Below are 12871 nucleotides of genomic sequence, written 5' to 3'. Positions count from 1 at the left end.
CTGTCTTTCTTCCCCCTATCTCTCTACATCTTGTTAGTATGAGATTATATGTGATGGTTCCAGGGGGAGTTTCTCTGTCTGAGAATAATGAGAGGGGAATATTAACGAGCTCCTGTTTCATAAATGTGAACACAGAGTGAAGGATAGGCCAGATGCCACCACTAGTTCCAGCTAAACTCACTCATTTGTCCTCTTTACATGAACAATATGATGATGATGTCATCCTGGTTGTTACTTACCAAATCTGGAGCCCTGCAGGCTGTATCCAAGGATAGCATTTTCCTTATTTTCCCTTCAAGGATTCACATTGACTAAATGTAGTCTCTCCCATGAATTCTAGTTCATTATGGTGCACTAATACTCCTGCCATTTGGGGAATCACTAGAAAAAAGCCCAAGGCCTGTAATAGTTTGAAAGACACTGCTGTTGTAGAGGCAAAACATGAATCACGGCCCCTGCCAATGTTGCCAACTCTCCTCCAAGGAAAATACTTATGAGCTGCTCAAAAAGTGGCCAGATGATGTCATTTCCCTAAAATGCGTATGAATATAGATGCTGCAGCCCCTGGCTTTTATCAGACCTCCCCGGATTAGACGAGTAAGTCGGCTTCAGACTTTACAGATCTATCATCAGATGTTTTTCGGAGTTGACGCACTGACATTGTTCCCCATGTTCTGAAAATATAGATAGATTTATTACTGGTTGCTTTGAGAAATAAAGTCACCGGAGGGTCTGAAAAGTCAAAGTTGCCAAGTTGGCAACAGTGGAGCCACTGCCTGCCAATTTAGTGACTTTACCTTTGTATGAAGCACAGACCCAAAAGCAGGCATCCTCAAATCTGATCCTGGTACCAGTTTTCTGTTTCTGCCAGGTAGTTTTCATTCTAGCTGTGTAACCTGAAAAAGTGGGATTTGCAGAAATATTCCTTGCAGTTACGGGTAGGATTGTGACAAGTGAAAAATGGCACAGCACCTACTCTTACAAACAATTTATGTCATTAACTAAAATTATTATAACTGTACTTATGCAAAATAAGGTCTTTCTTCAAAAAATAGCAACACTGTAGACTATATAATCATTTCCTGTTTTTAAAATATTAAAAAAATCAGGGAGTATATCTTTTTCACAAAGTGGAACTACAGCATGAATTTCTTTATACGCTCAATGATTTCTTCTACAACCGCTGCAACATCCGTTTCTGAACTGAAGCAAAAGTGAAGTCAGTGTCATGGAGTGTTTTTCATTTGGTGCTTACCCAGGTATGAAATCTTTTGGGGCTCTTTTTTTGGCATCCTGCAACGCAGCCTACAGTATGGGACCGCTCAGTGCTCCAGTCAGAATCACAATCCACTCAAGATGCCAAGTGTATTTCATGCTTCAGGAATCGTGCTTCGGCCTTGCAGGCCTGCCAAGGCTGCTTGTTATTCTAAGTGGCTGTGGGTAACAGTTGTTTTCTGTCTGGCCCAGGATCACAAATGCTATCAGATTAGATAGAGAGAAAAGAGAGGGGGAGAGAAGCACACCTGGAAAACAAACACCGTTCTGCCTAGTTGAGAAGCACTAGATTAAATCCACCTGTCTGGCAGCGAGTGTGTTTTACACAGGGGGCTTCAGGTTGTAGGTTTACTTTTCTCTCTTTCACAAAAAAATATGTCAAAGAAACCCAACTTTGAAAGGAGTTATGCAAGAATGTGCAGAAGCGCTAAAAAGTCCTCAAAGGCTTTAACAAAACTCTCACCCTAAGAGCGGCTGGAATAAAGAAACAGGATTTGGTTAGACAAGCAGGCAGCCCCGTTTCACCTTCAGAATCACTTGACCCAGTCTACCTTGCCGAGGGCTGGAGTGTTTAACATAGCTAAAGGGCTGAATTAAACAAAGAGGATTATGAAGATGAGCAGATTTGGAGATGGTAACCTAATGCCAAAGTTCCTCTTCTTATCTGGACTGGAACCTCAGTGTTAAAACACAGATCCCCTCATTAAAAGACACAGTTATTCTGGTCACACAGGATCCCAACAGAAGATGTCCTGTGACCCTTTTGGAGTCTTGGACCATAGTTAAAGACATGGGGACCTTGAGCGAAAATCCCAAGGGAGGTGAAAATGAAGTCAGGGCTAAATTATCCTAGCAGGCATAAATATATTAGGCTTTTAAATGGAGAGAATCAGCCCCACAACTAGTTTATTTTGCAGTTTATGTTTTATAGGATGGTTGACATTGGCTATTGGTTGGCTTTAAGCTCGATCTAAACCGACTAAAGTAGCAGGGTTCCACTAGCCACTTGACATATTTTGTCTTGAAACAGAATGCTGAGGCAGGACAAAATGAGAGAAGGAATCATTCAAATGTGTAAACCAACTGGATCAGTAAGGAAGAGAAAGGCAGATTTGCTAAATCGGATGCAAAAATTCAATGCATTTATTCATTGGACTTTTTTGTCATTTATTGTTAAAGGTGCACTATGTAAAACTGAGGACCTTTTAGACTCAAGTGACCATAATGTGGAATAAATAAAGATGAAACTTGATGGGTTCTCATCACTGGCCTGACTCACCAATAAATCACATGCTTCCTACACATTTGGTGCCAATTGAGGCTAAACACTCATTTCAATCAACCATCAGTCTTGGATTGTGCACCTTTAAATAGAAGTATAATAATAATAATAATAATAATAATAATAATAATAATGATAATAATAATAAACGGAATTAGTTCAGAAAGTTAAAAAAAAGAAAAATAATAAAAAGTAAGGTCTAATTTCACTGAGTAAAAATCCAAATTTAAGGTTATATTCACACAACCTTGTTGTGTGAATACACAATTTTTGTTGTGTGAAAATAACCAGGATTTCATTTTGAAAGAGCCAGTGCTCATTTGTTAAAAGGTTTACCCTCAAGTTAAAAAAAAAAAAAAAAAAAAAAAAAAAAAAAAGATATGTCATGCACAATAGGTGCACAAATCTGATTTCACCCTGATTTTCAATAAGTCTGCTGTGTAAATGCAACTTTATTGAACAGAGAAGAGCAGGGGAATATTTCCCAGGATTGCATTTGAGACTGTACATCTCATTGCCTGCGGCAACCAAATAATGGCACAGTGTTTTAACAAAGGGGTTAAATTAGACATAAAGGACTGGAGGAGAAATACAAGCAGTGTGGGCATTGGCATCCCTATTCCCCCAACTAACTGCTCCTCCAGGCAGTCGCTGCTTGCCCAATAAAATGTGTGATACCTTAAAGGAATACTCTAAAGTTTTGGGCAAAATACCCATTTTTTTCGGCTTACCCAGACTGAGACAAGCCATTCGATACCATTTTCACCTCTGTACATCCACTGGTTCAGTTCCTATGGGTAGCGTTTTGTGTTAGCATAAAGATTTGAATTCTATGGGAGTCATGAGCCTGGCTCTATCAAAGAGAAAAAAATCAACTTTACAGCAACCGTGAAGCTGTCTTATTTACACAGTTGTTGTTGTGCCAAATGTGCTATGTGCTAGTGTGTGCCAAGGCCAGTCTTGTCTCCATCGTCAATTCTGGACTTTGATCACAACATGGTGGGGCTGGCGGGGCCAGTTTCCAGGTGCTTATGGCCCACCGAATACCCCTGGTCCAGAGAGGGCTAACTGAGAGTACAGATGTAGTAGTAGTAGTAGAAAAATAACATTAGAGACGTTAGCGCTCCCATGGTGCATAGTTCTGCAGTAGTTAGACTTAAACCACTCTCTTCCTACTTACCGCTCACGTGCATGGGCAGGTGTGTGACTTTTACGCTGAGGCTGTGGGCCATTAGCACTGTCTGGCTCAAAGTGCCACGACAGTGGAAGGCCGGCTGTTGGATCATGGATATTTTAAATACACATCTTGGGATTTTTAAAGGAGAAGTTAGATGGTGGAACTGTAACCTCTGAACACATTTATCCTTTAGTCCATCACTGTGATGCATGCACTGCTAAAGGTATAGGAGATCCAGCACAAATTAACTTCACCTAAAATGACTCTCGGGTCTTGTTTTGTATTTATTCCAAGATGTGTACGTTAAATACACATGATTTAATTGTGCTGTCTTGGTATGATTACTGTAAACAAAAGACACATGGCAGGTATGGTCAGTAGCGTCTGTCTCAGGCAAGCAGTGCTTATGCTTCTCAAAATAAAGACCACATTTCCCAAAAATCCTGTATTCTGTCATAAAAAGGATTCTGCTCCTTGTCCCTCTCTCTCTGTGCATTTGGTTTGTCTTTTTTTTTTTTTTTTTTTTACACCAAATTGAATACACGTTAGAAATTATTTTTCTATTGACCTTTCTCTCCTACATTGCCAGAAATTAGGAAAGCTTTAGCACCATACACTGCAAAAGAAAGGCCTTGTTCCCTTTTATGTGGTGCAAAGCATATACGGCAGATTGCCAGAATCTACAGCCAAATCTGTGATAGTGTCATATGCTGTTGAACAACGGACAAAACAACAACTGTCACTCTCAGTCAACTTGATCTATAAAATCATGGTGAAAAATGAATGGTGATCAAAGAAGACGTGCAGATGAAGAAGAAGCGCCCTGAAATACCTGGCTCTCTCCAACAAAGGCATAGCCCTTTTGAAAGTTCAGTGTGTACAAGGAAGAGTTACGTTGGTAGAGACATGGCAGATGGCACAGTAAAAAATGTATGACATTTTTGACCAGGGGCTTAAATCCAACAGAAGGGATCAGACAGACACAGAAACTCTCACCTGAGTACCAGATATACTCTAGCCTGCAGCAACTGGCTTCACACTCTGTTGTGTTTTCAGCCTAGAAGTTCAAATTTGAGTGATCACTGTTTTAAAGGTCTCATCCTTCATTCTGCTTCACTGCTACTTTTCCTCACATCTGCAACATGTGACCTGTCACTGGTGTTTCAATAAAAATAAGAAATTATTCAGACACAAAATGTGGGGAACTAACATGCAAGTGTGCTATTGACCCAGTCGTGACACTGAAGATGAAATTTATTCAGATTTAACAAGAGTGATGATGGCAGGTAGCGAAATGTCTTATTTCCTTTCATTGTCTCTTTTAGTTAGTCCCTTGGCTCTGTGCTGCTCTCTATAGCAAGAAATGCCTTGCTTCAACATTGCACGCACACACACACACACACACACACCCACACACACACAGTATCAATATCACTCAAATAAAATGTAACAGCAATTCCCAACTGTGGAAGAGCTTAGAAATCATTTGATACACAGAATGACAAGAAATATATATTTAGATGACAATATGAGGTATTTATGGCAGGTAAATCATCATAATACCTGTGTACAGTGTTAATATTTACAGTTCTATGAATATTCAATGTAAATAGCAGTAATATATTTAATACACCACGCCATATATATATATAACATCTTGATCTGCCTTGCAAGTCAAGTGCTTCTTTTGAATTTAAACATTTTTTATTAGTGCTGCTCTACACCTGAGTTGATCTAGCACAATTAACACACCTAGTTGGCCATTTCTGATGACTCTTGTCAGGAAGTTAGAATACAGTCAAGTCCGAATTTCCACTGTTCCACTGTTTAAAAAAAAAAAAAAAAAAAAAAAAAAAAACAGCAGAAGATAAATTCGTTTTGGATGTTTAACTCGGTTGTTTGTCCTTATCGCTCACTATAATGTTGTGTCTGTGCTGCAGATTGTGATTTTTCTTTCTGTGTATTCAAGGTCATCTCATTTTGTGTGTATGTGCTCCTACGCCCGTGTGTGTGAGAGAGAGGGAAAGAGAGGCATGAGCAAGAGAGTGTGAGCGAGATCAAGTATCTCCCTTTCATGTAAATTAACTTGTTGAATTAATCATTTACCCACAATACATTGTACATTACATTGTGTTACTGATTAAACTGCTCCGCTTCGGTGGTCTCAAATCCAAATGTTGCTATCTAACCTGATTTGCTTGTCAAATTAGCATGCAGAACTTAGCTTCTATGTCTTTGTATATGTGATGACCAGAGAATAATGGGACTAAAGCCAGTGTGTGTAACCTATGCTCCTGTGATCTCCCCTGTGCAACACCCATGATAATTCCTTACATACATCACGCCAACAAAAAGATGAGAGACAAAGAGAGCATGTGCCTCTGGATGAAAAACATGGTGGTGGAAACCCATCAAACAGAATGGATAGCTACAGCTGGCATGGTGGATGGACACTTTGACGGACAGACTTTACAGAGATGAAAGCAGGAAGCGCTACGCAGTGGAATACAGAGCCAGTGCTTCTCCGCACATACACAATACGTCAACTGCATCTGCATTTTCTATGGACAATAATGACAATCTGTATATTGTACATCAGCGCTGAGCATACAGCCCTGCAGAGCCATTTCCAGAGGTGCAGACATGGCATTTTCTGCTTATATCTATCTATCTATCTATATATCTATCTATCTATCTATCTATCTATATATATCTATATCTATATATCTATATATATATAGATATAGATATATATAGATATATAGATATAGATATAGATATATATAGATATATATAGTTATATACTTGTTAACAATAACTGCATTTTTTTTCTTCCTGCCTCTCTTTAGCTATCCATTCCCCACTTTAATTTCCCTTGTCTTCCTTCATGGGCATCTTTTTATCTGTCCTGCCATCTTCATATTTGTTTTCCCTCCATGTCCAATATCTCTTTTCTCATCTCTGTTCTTTTTCCTGCCCCTCTCCATCCTTCTATCCATCCATGTCCAGGAGGTTTTACTACCTTTATAGAAAATCATTAAACTGGTGCTGACTGACTGACTAATTGAGTGTGGTGATGTTGCTCTCTAATACAGGAATGTTTGTTTCTGTGGGATCTAGAAAATGGTGAGGGTTCAAAGGTGCGTTTAAAATTGTATTTTTTTTTTCATGAAACAACTAAAGAAACAAAGCAGAATAGCTCAGTTTGCTCTACTGCTATCAAGAAAATGACATATGCTCTGCGTTGTGGCATTCTTTGCCTCCACCTTATTCATTAATTCCCTACATGAGGAAACCTTGGACTGCATTATCACACTTACAGCATGGCCACATGCCAACAATTAAAAACTAGGGAGAGTGTTTAGGCAAATTAAAGGAGCAATATGCTCTGAAAATGAAAATGAAAAATTTCAATGAAAAGTTTTCAGACAGATCAGACATATATCTGCAATGGCCTACCAATGGAGATGATACCAGTTGATTCAGTGACTTGCTATTTAATTTGAGCCACAGCACTTCAGACATTGTGGATTAGTCAAACTGGATTAAAAACGGGTTGAATCTCCACAAAACTCGCTTGGCTACACAAGTCTTAACATTACAGCAATGTTAACTCCCGAAAAATATTTTGAAGCAAAGGGCAGGGTGTGGCAACTAACAGCTTATGTAGGCTAACTTAGTAAGCTTAACGTAATGCAACTAGGGTAGCCATGAGTTTATTGTTGTGGTGGTGTGATGTGAATGTATTACTTAACAATGATTAAAAAAAAAAGGTGTATTAAACTGTTGACAGGGGCTGTGTTTGAGGCATAAGCTGTATGGAGTAGAATAATTATTCCCATTCAAATCAACATCCCTGGAAGGTCAGAGCAGCGGCCATTTTTATGTGTTTCGTAGCCATAGTACTGTTTTGCTAACTTCTGTAAAACAAGTTGTGGCAAGCTGCTCCCTCACTGTGGTGAGAGATTTTGCAGCAAAAAAAAAAAAAAAAAAGCAGTGGAAAGACACCTGCAAACAAGATATGCATCACTTATGCAGCTGCTGATTTTTTTTTTTTTTTTTCGTTAGCTCATAGGCAGCACTATTAAGAGGCCAGGGAAAGTTTAACTTCCCCAAAACTGTAATTACAGAAATGAACCTTCACCAAAATGTAATTTTTGTCTGTAATTATTAAGAAACATTAAACACAAAGCTGTAGGTGAGTTTGACACCAAAGATTCACAATGAGATGGTAGATCATTTGCATGCTGCCTTCACGACTGATACATCAGAATATCATATAAAATTTAAGGAAATTAAGATTTTCTTCTTCTTGAAAAAAATTGTTTCTCCAGGGTTTACGCCATGTTATCGCTGTGGTTGGAAATCTACCATTATAATTCCCATGGGGCGCTGTCCATGGTGCTGAAAGGTGCACTTGGTGTAGGTGTGCTAAGTGCTGAAATAATTGGCCCCCATCCTGATGATACATGTGCATCAAGCAGTACTTAAGGGTCCCAGTTTTGAGGGGTTGAAGATATGGTCAGCCGATTTTAGCTGTATGAGTTCATCTTTTTCAGCAGTTGTCTGTTTAAAAAAGTTTACAAACTCTCTCCTTCCCCACTAATGTTGGGCTAAACTACCATAGTCTGTAGCATTTAAGGACTTATATGAAGTAAAAGGTACATTTGATGATGCATGCCAGCAAAGTTTGCTAATTTGCAGATGTTGACTGGAGGAGTAGTCTATGATAATGTTATATTAATCTTGTTGTTCATGCCAGATTTGTTGATTTTCTGCCAGTCAGCTAAGCACTCCTGGACACATCGAGACACCCACAGTACTCACAGTTATTAATTTCTGGTCCACAGTTTCTAATGCGAGTGTGAGGCTCTTCATGGTCCTTGTGACTTGTGTTACCACAGCAACTAACCTGTTTTATTCTGTACTCACCAAATGACCATGGCAAACAGCGCAATGACCATTCTACTCCTTTCAAGCTCTGTAGTTTGAAGTGGCCCAATATACGGTTTCGACAGATCAAAGCAGCATTAGATCAAAGCTGCACTCGGCAACTTGTGACATTAGCTGCTTCAAATGGCAGAAACAGTTTAAACTGCATGAAAATGTTAAAATTCAATACTCTGAAATACTCCATAAACTGCACACAGCATGTTCATGTTTACCAACCTGGCTGGTCTGTGATGTTTTACACCAAAGGGACGAGGGAGAAAAAACATCTGACGCTGCTGAGTCCAGCGAGCCGCTCACTGCTGCTTAGGAAACAGTTTGGATTTCACTGCAAAGCTTCAATTCTATATTTCCTGTAGGCAGAGGGGTGACCATACCCGACACCAGAATTTGTTTTTGTGTAAACAGTTTCTAAATTGGGGACGATAAACTCTCCTCTGCTGCAACCTACTTTGTGATTTAGGCTGATAAGACAGTTCTATATTTCTCATAAAAATCCTGCCTAGTGCAGCTCTAAATGAAGTGTTATACTCTTAAGTCTTAGTGCACCAGATACCAATAGACTTCTGCCTGAATGAGCGTGGAATGAGGCTATATCCCCTGCAACTGGAGTTATCTGCCTGACAGTAATGCGTATGACTGGTTGAAAAGGAAAATCTTCTCACTGAAAGTACTCACTGCTCTCTATAACAGTTAGCTCTGGCAGTTGAATTTGAACACCAATGCTGAAAGCAGCAGGCAAGCATTGTCCTAATTTGACTGGATTTTCTCTTTGGCTGTTTACCTGACTATTTATTCAGACTCCCTAAAGGGAAACTTCATCCTCAAGATGTTACACAAAATATGTTGTATCAGATTTCTTGCATATAGCTTCTAGATTAGTTTTTTCCTTGAATTAGGGTTTCCGAATGGATTCCTGGAATGTTATTTTTTGCAAGAAATTTGATTCGGGACGCTCTCATACCACTTCAGCTGCTCCGCCTCATGCAAAAACCACCGCAAGCGTAACATTACCCTCCTGGCCTCCTGAAATATCTGTTGTGTGAATATTGTAAGAGATGTTCTCTTACTCTGGCACAGTGCATCCTGACTTTTTGTTTGCATACTTGGACAAGGCACAAACCACAAAGCACTCAAAGTTTAATACCTGTTCTGTGATGACCCATAAGCCCATGATGTCTAAGATCATAAGGTAAGGTAAGGTAAGGTAAGGTAAGGTAAGGTAAGGTAACAGTGCACTGCAAAACACATTTCATCATAAGGACACTGTATAAATTGGGTTTCTACTAATACAATCTAATACAAGGAGTTACTTTACGACTCATTTTAAAATCTGAAGAGGCAAATCTCAATGTGTATTGTTGATCACTCTACAATACAGTGTGTAACAGCACCAAACAATCATTCACCAGACAATTTAAGGTGAGGAAACTCCTATGAATAGTAGGAAAACAATTATTCTTTCATCTTATTAGAATTGAATTTTATGCAGTGAATATGGACATCCCTGCCAATATGTTTTGTGTTTTACCTTTTACTTTTATGTATATTCATGTTAGTTAATATTTTATTTAAAAAATGTGACAGTTTGGATATCAGTTCAAGCACCTTTTTTTGTACTACATTCTGATGAATGAATGCTTTGTAATTCATAAAAAACAACACATATACACCGTGCTTACAGTTTTTCTCTCGCTGGTAAGTGGGGCCCAAGGATGGCTGTGTGAGTCTTCAAGACAACATATCAAAAATGTCAAATTTATTGGGCTGATTGCCATGAAATTTTATGAGCATATTCCTTCTCCCTAATGGATGAACCCTGACAATTTTGGTGACATCATGTACTTTCCTCTGATGCCACCCTAAAGCCAAAATGGCACTTTTGCACCCAAGGTATCACAAAATGTAATAAGTGGATTGCCCTATGTGGTGAATGCATTTGTAGTGCCCAAGGGAAGATTCCTCTTGATTGTGGTGACCATCACGTTTCCTGTAGTGCCACTTTTAGACTAAAATGTCAAATGTAATATCTCTCAATTTATTTGGGAGGATTGCCATGAAATCTTTAAAGAATGCTACACAGAGGATGAACCCTTTCAACTTTGGTGACCGCATGACCTTTTCTCTGGTACCAGCCTCAGGCCAAAAGTTGGGGGGGGGGAAGTGTTTGTATATATGGAATATGTCAGTTTGAAAAAATGGCAATGAAAGTTTTTTTTGTAACTATTTTATTTATTTATTAATGTATTTATTTATTTGGCTAATTTTATACTTGACATAGTTGATGCTGCTAATGCCACATCAGTGCTAAGATGCTTTTGTGCTTAATGATGATGGATGTATGAAGCTGTTAATGCAAACCTGAGAGAGAAAGTGAGAGTGTAGCTTTATGTTTATGTGAGAAAATGTGCATGTGTGCATACCTGCATGTGTGTATGTATTTGTATGTGTGCACATGAGCACATGCACACACATAAACATAGAAACACACTGCAGTGTGCATCATCATCACAATATGGTGTGAGGGTGAACAAAGTGAAAATCTCAGGTGAAAGCCATCTATGTTATGCAGGAGCTGCTCCCAGTTATTTGGATGGTTTTTGCAGATTAATATTTTATTACTGCCGGATGCCTCGGTAAACAGAGAAGCACCAGCAGTTTATAGAGTGAAGATGAAGTCCCAGAGCTCCCTGAGTTTACACAGTTAGTGCATAAGTACGTGTAAACACACAAACACACACACTCACACACACACACACACACACATGATCCAGGTCACACACACTTACACATGAAACACACATATACTTGCAGACTCAATAAGTATACATTCCCTCATGGACAGTGTGAAGGAGCTATGGTATTCGTTGCGCAGTTTTTTTAAGGTCATAAGGAAATCAAGGAATAATGCAGGTATAGTTTCCCCCATATTTCCAAGAGGCAAGGAGCACCTCATTTATATAGCAGCCTTCATTTCAATTTTTTTGCAGAAATATTTAGTCCATGTCAAACTTGGATGTTATTCAATTTGACTTTGAGGTTCAAATATGCTACTCTGTACCAGCTCTGATTCAGATATAAGACAGCTGTGAGCATGGGCATTATTAACGTCAACACTATGCTTAATGCAGCACATTACATTGTAATGACAACAAGAAGGCATCAAGAAGGCAGTTACACCAAGGTCGCAGGTGGAAGTTACAGCTGTATTTGTGCTAAGCCATGCCCTTCAAGCTTCCTTGAAGCTAATTGGACCAAAAAGATTCTTTGCTGGCCCATGATCAACCCTCCCGCCAAGTTTTGTGCAAATCCGTTCAGTACTTTGTGAGTGTGCTAACGGAGGGATGGATGGAATAGACAGGGGTGATCACATAACTGTTGCCAGAGGTTTCACCTCCTTGGCGATGGTAATTAATATGTGGAGGTTCATAGCGTGAGGAGCAAAGCACATCCAAGCAAATACTAGTGCCTGTACTAATTACAAATGATAAATTGAAGGTACAGCTGTATTCGGCAGCAGTATATTTTTTCCATAAATCAGTTGTGCACAAAAGCTCGTAAGATCTAGCTTAAGAAGAAAAACCTTTGAACATGCTCATTAGGCTCCTGCTTTTCATTACTATACACTGGCTATAATGAAACCTAATGTTGTATGACGGTTTGACAGAGTATTATTATTTTTTTATTAATCCCACTTCAAGAATTCCCATAATAGACATATATCTATTGGTGTGTGGTAACGGTATAATTGAAGGGTTTCATTCTAATGTGCTGTATCTCTTGTTTTTTGAGAGTAATTGGTACCGGATGTTCATTTTTCAAAATGATTAATAATAACTAATAACTTAAGTAACACTCTATAGTTTCTATGCCTTACTTATTACTTATTACTCATTACTTTCATACCCATAATCATTTTATAAGGCGGACATCTAATTTGGAAATTAAACCATGACGCAAAGCCCATCTGTATACATCACACATCTAATAATAACTGAGCAACAGTGAGATGAAGCTCTTAATGCCTTGGTGCCTATCTCTGTGGAAGACTTGGAAATTGTTCACTTAGTTCCCTGCCAGAGACACACTCAGTACTCTCCTGTTACGGTCCCACAGACTTTGGGTGATTTATAAGGGAAGAAGCTTTTATTGTCTATAAAATTTACATAAAATGGAGTTTTGCCTTC

The sequence above is a fragment of the Myripristis murdjan genome, chromosome 6, assembly GCF_902150065.1.
Source record: "Myripristis murdjan chromosome 6, fMyrMur1.1, whole genome shotgun sequence".
In the NCBI taxonomy this organism is placed as follows: domain Eukaryota; kingdom Metazoa; phylum Chordata; class Actinopteri; order Holocentriformes; family Holocentridae; genus Myripristis; species Myripristis murdjan.
Note: the sequence above shows the minus strand (reverse complement) of the source record.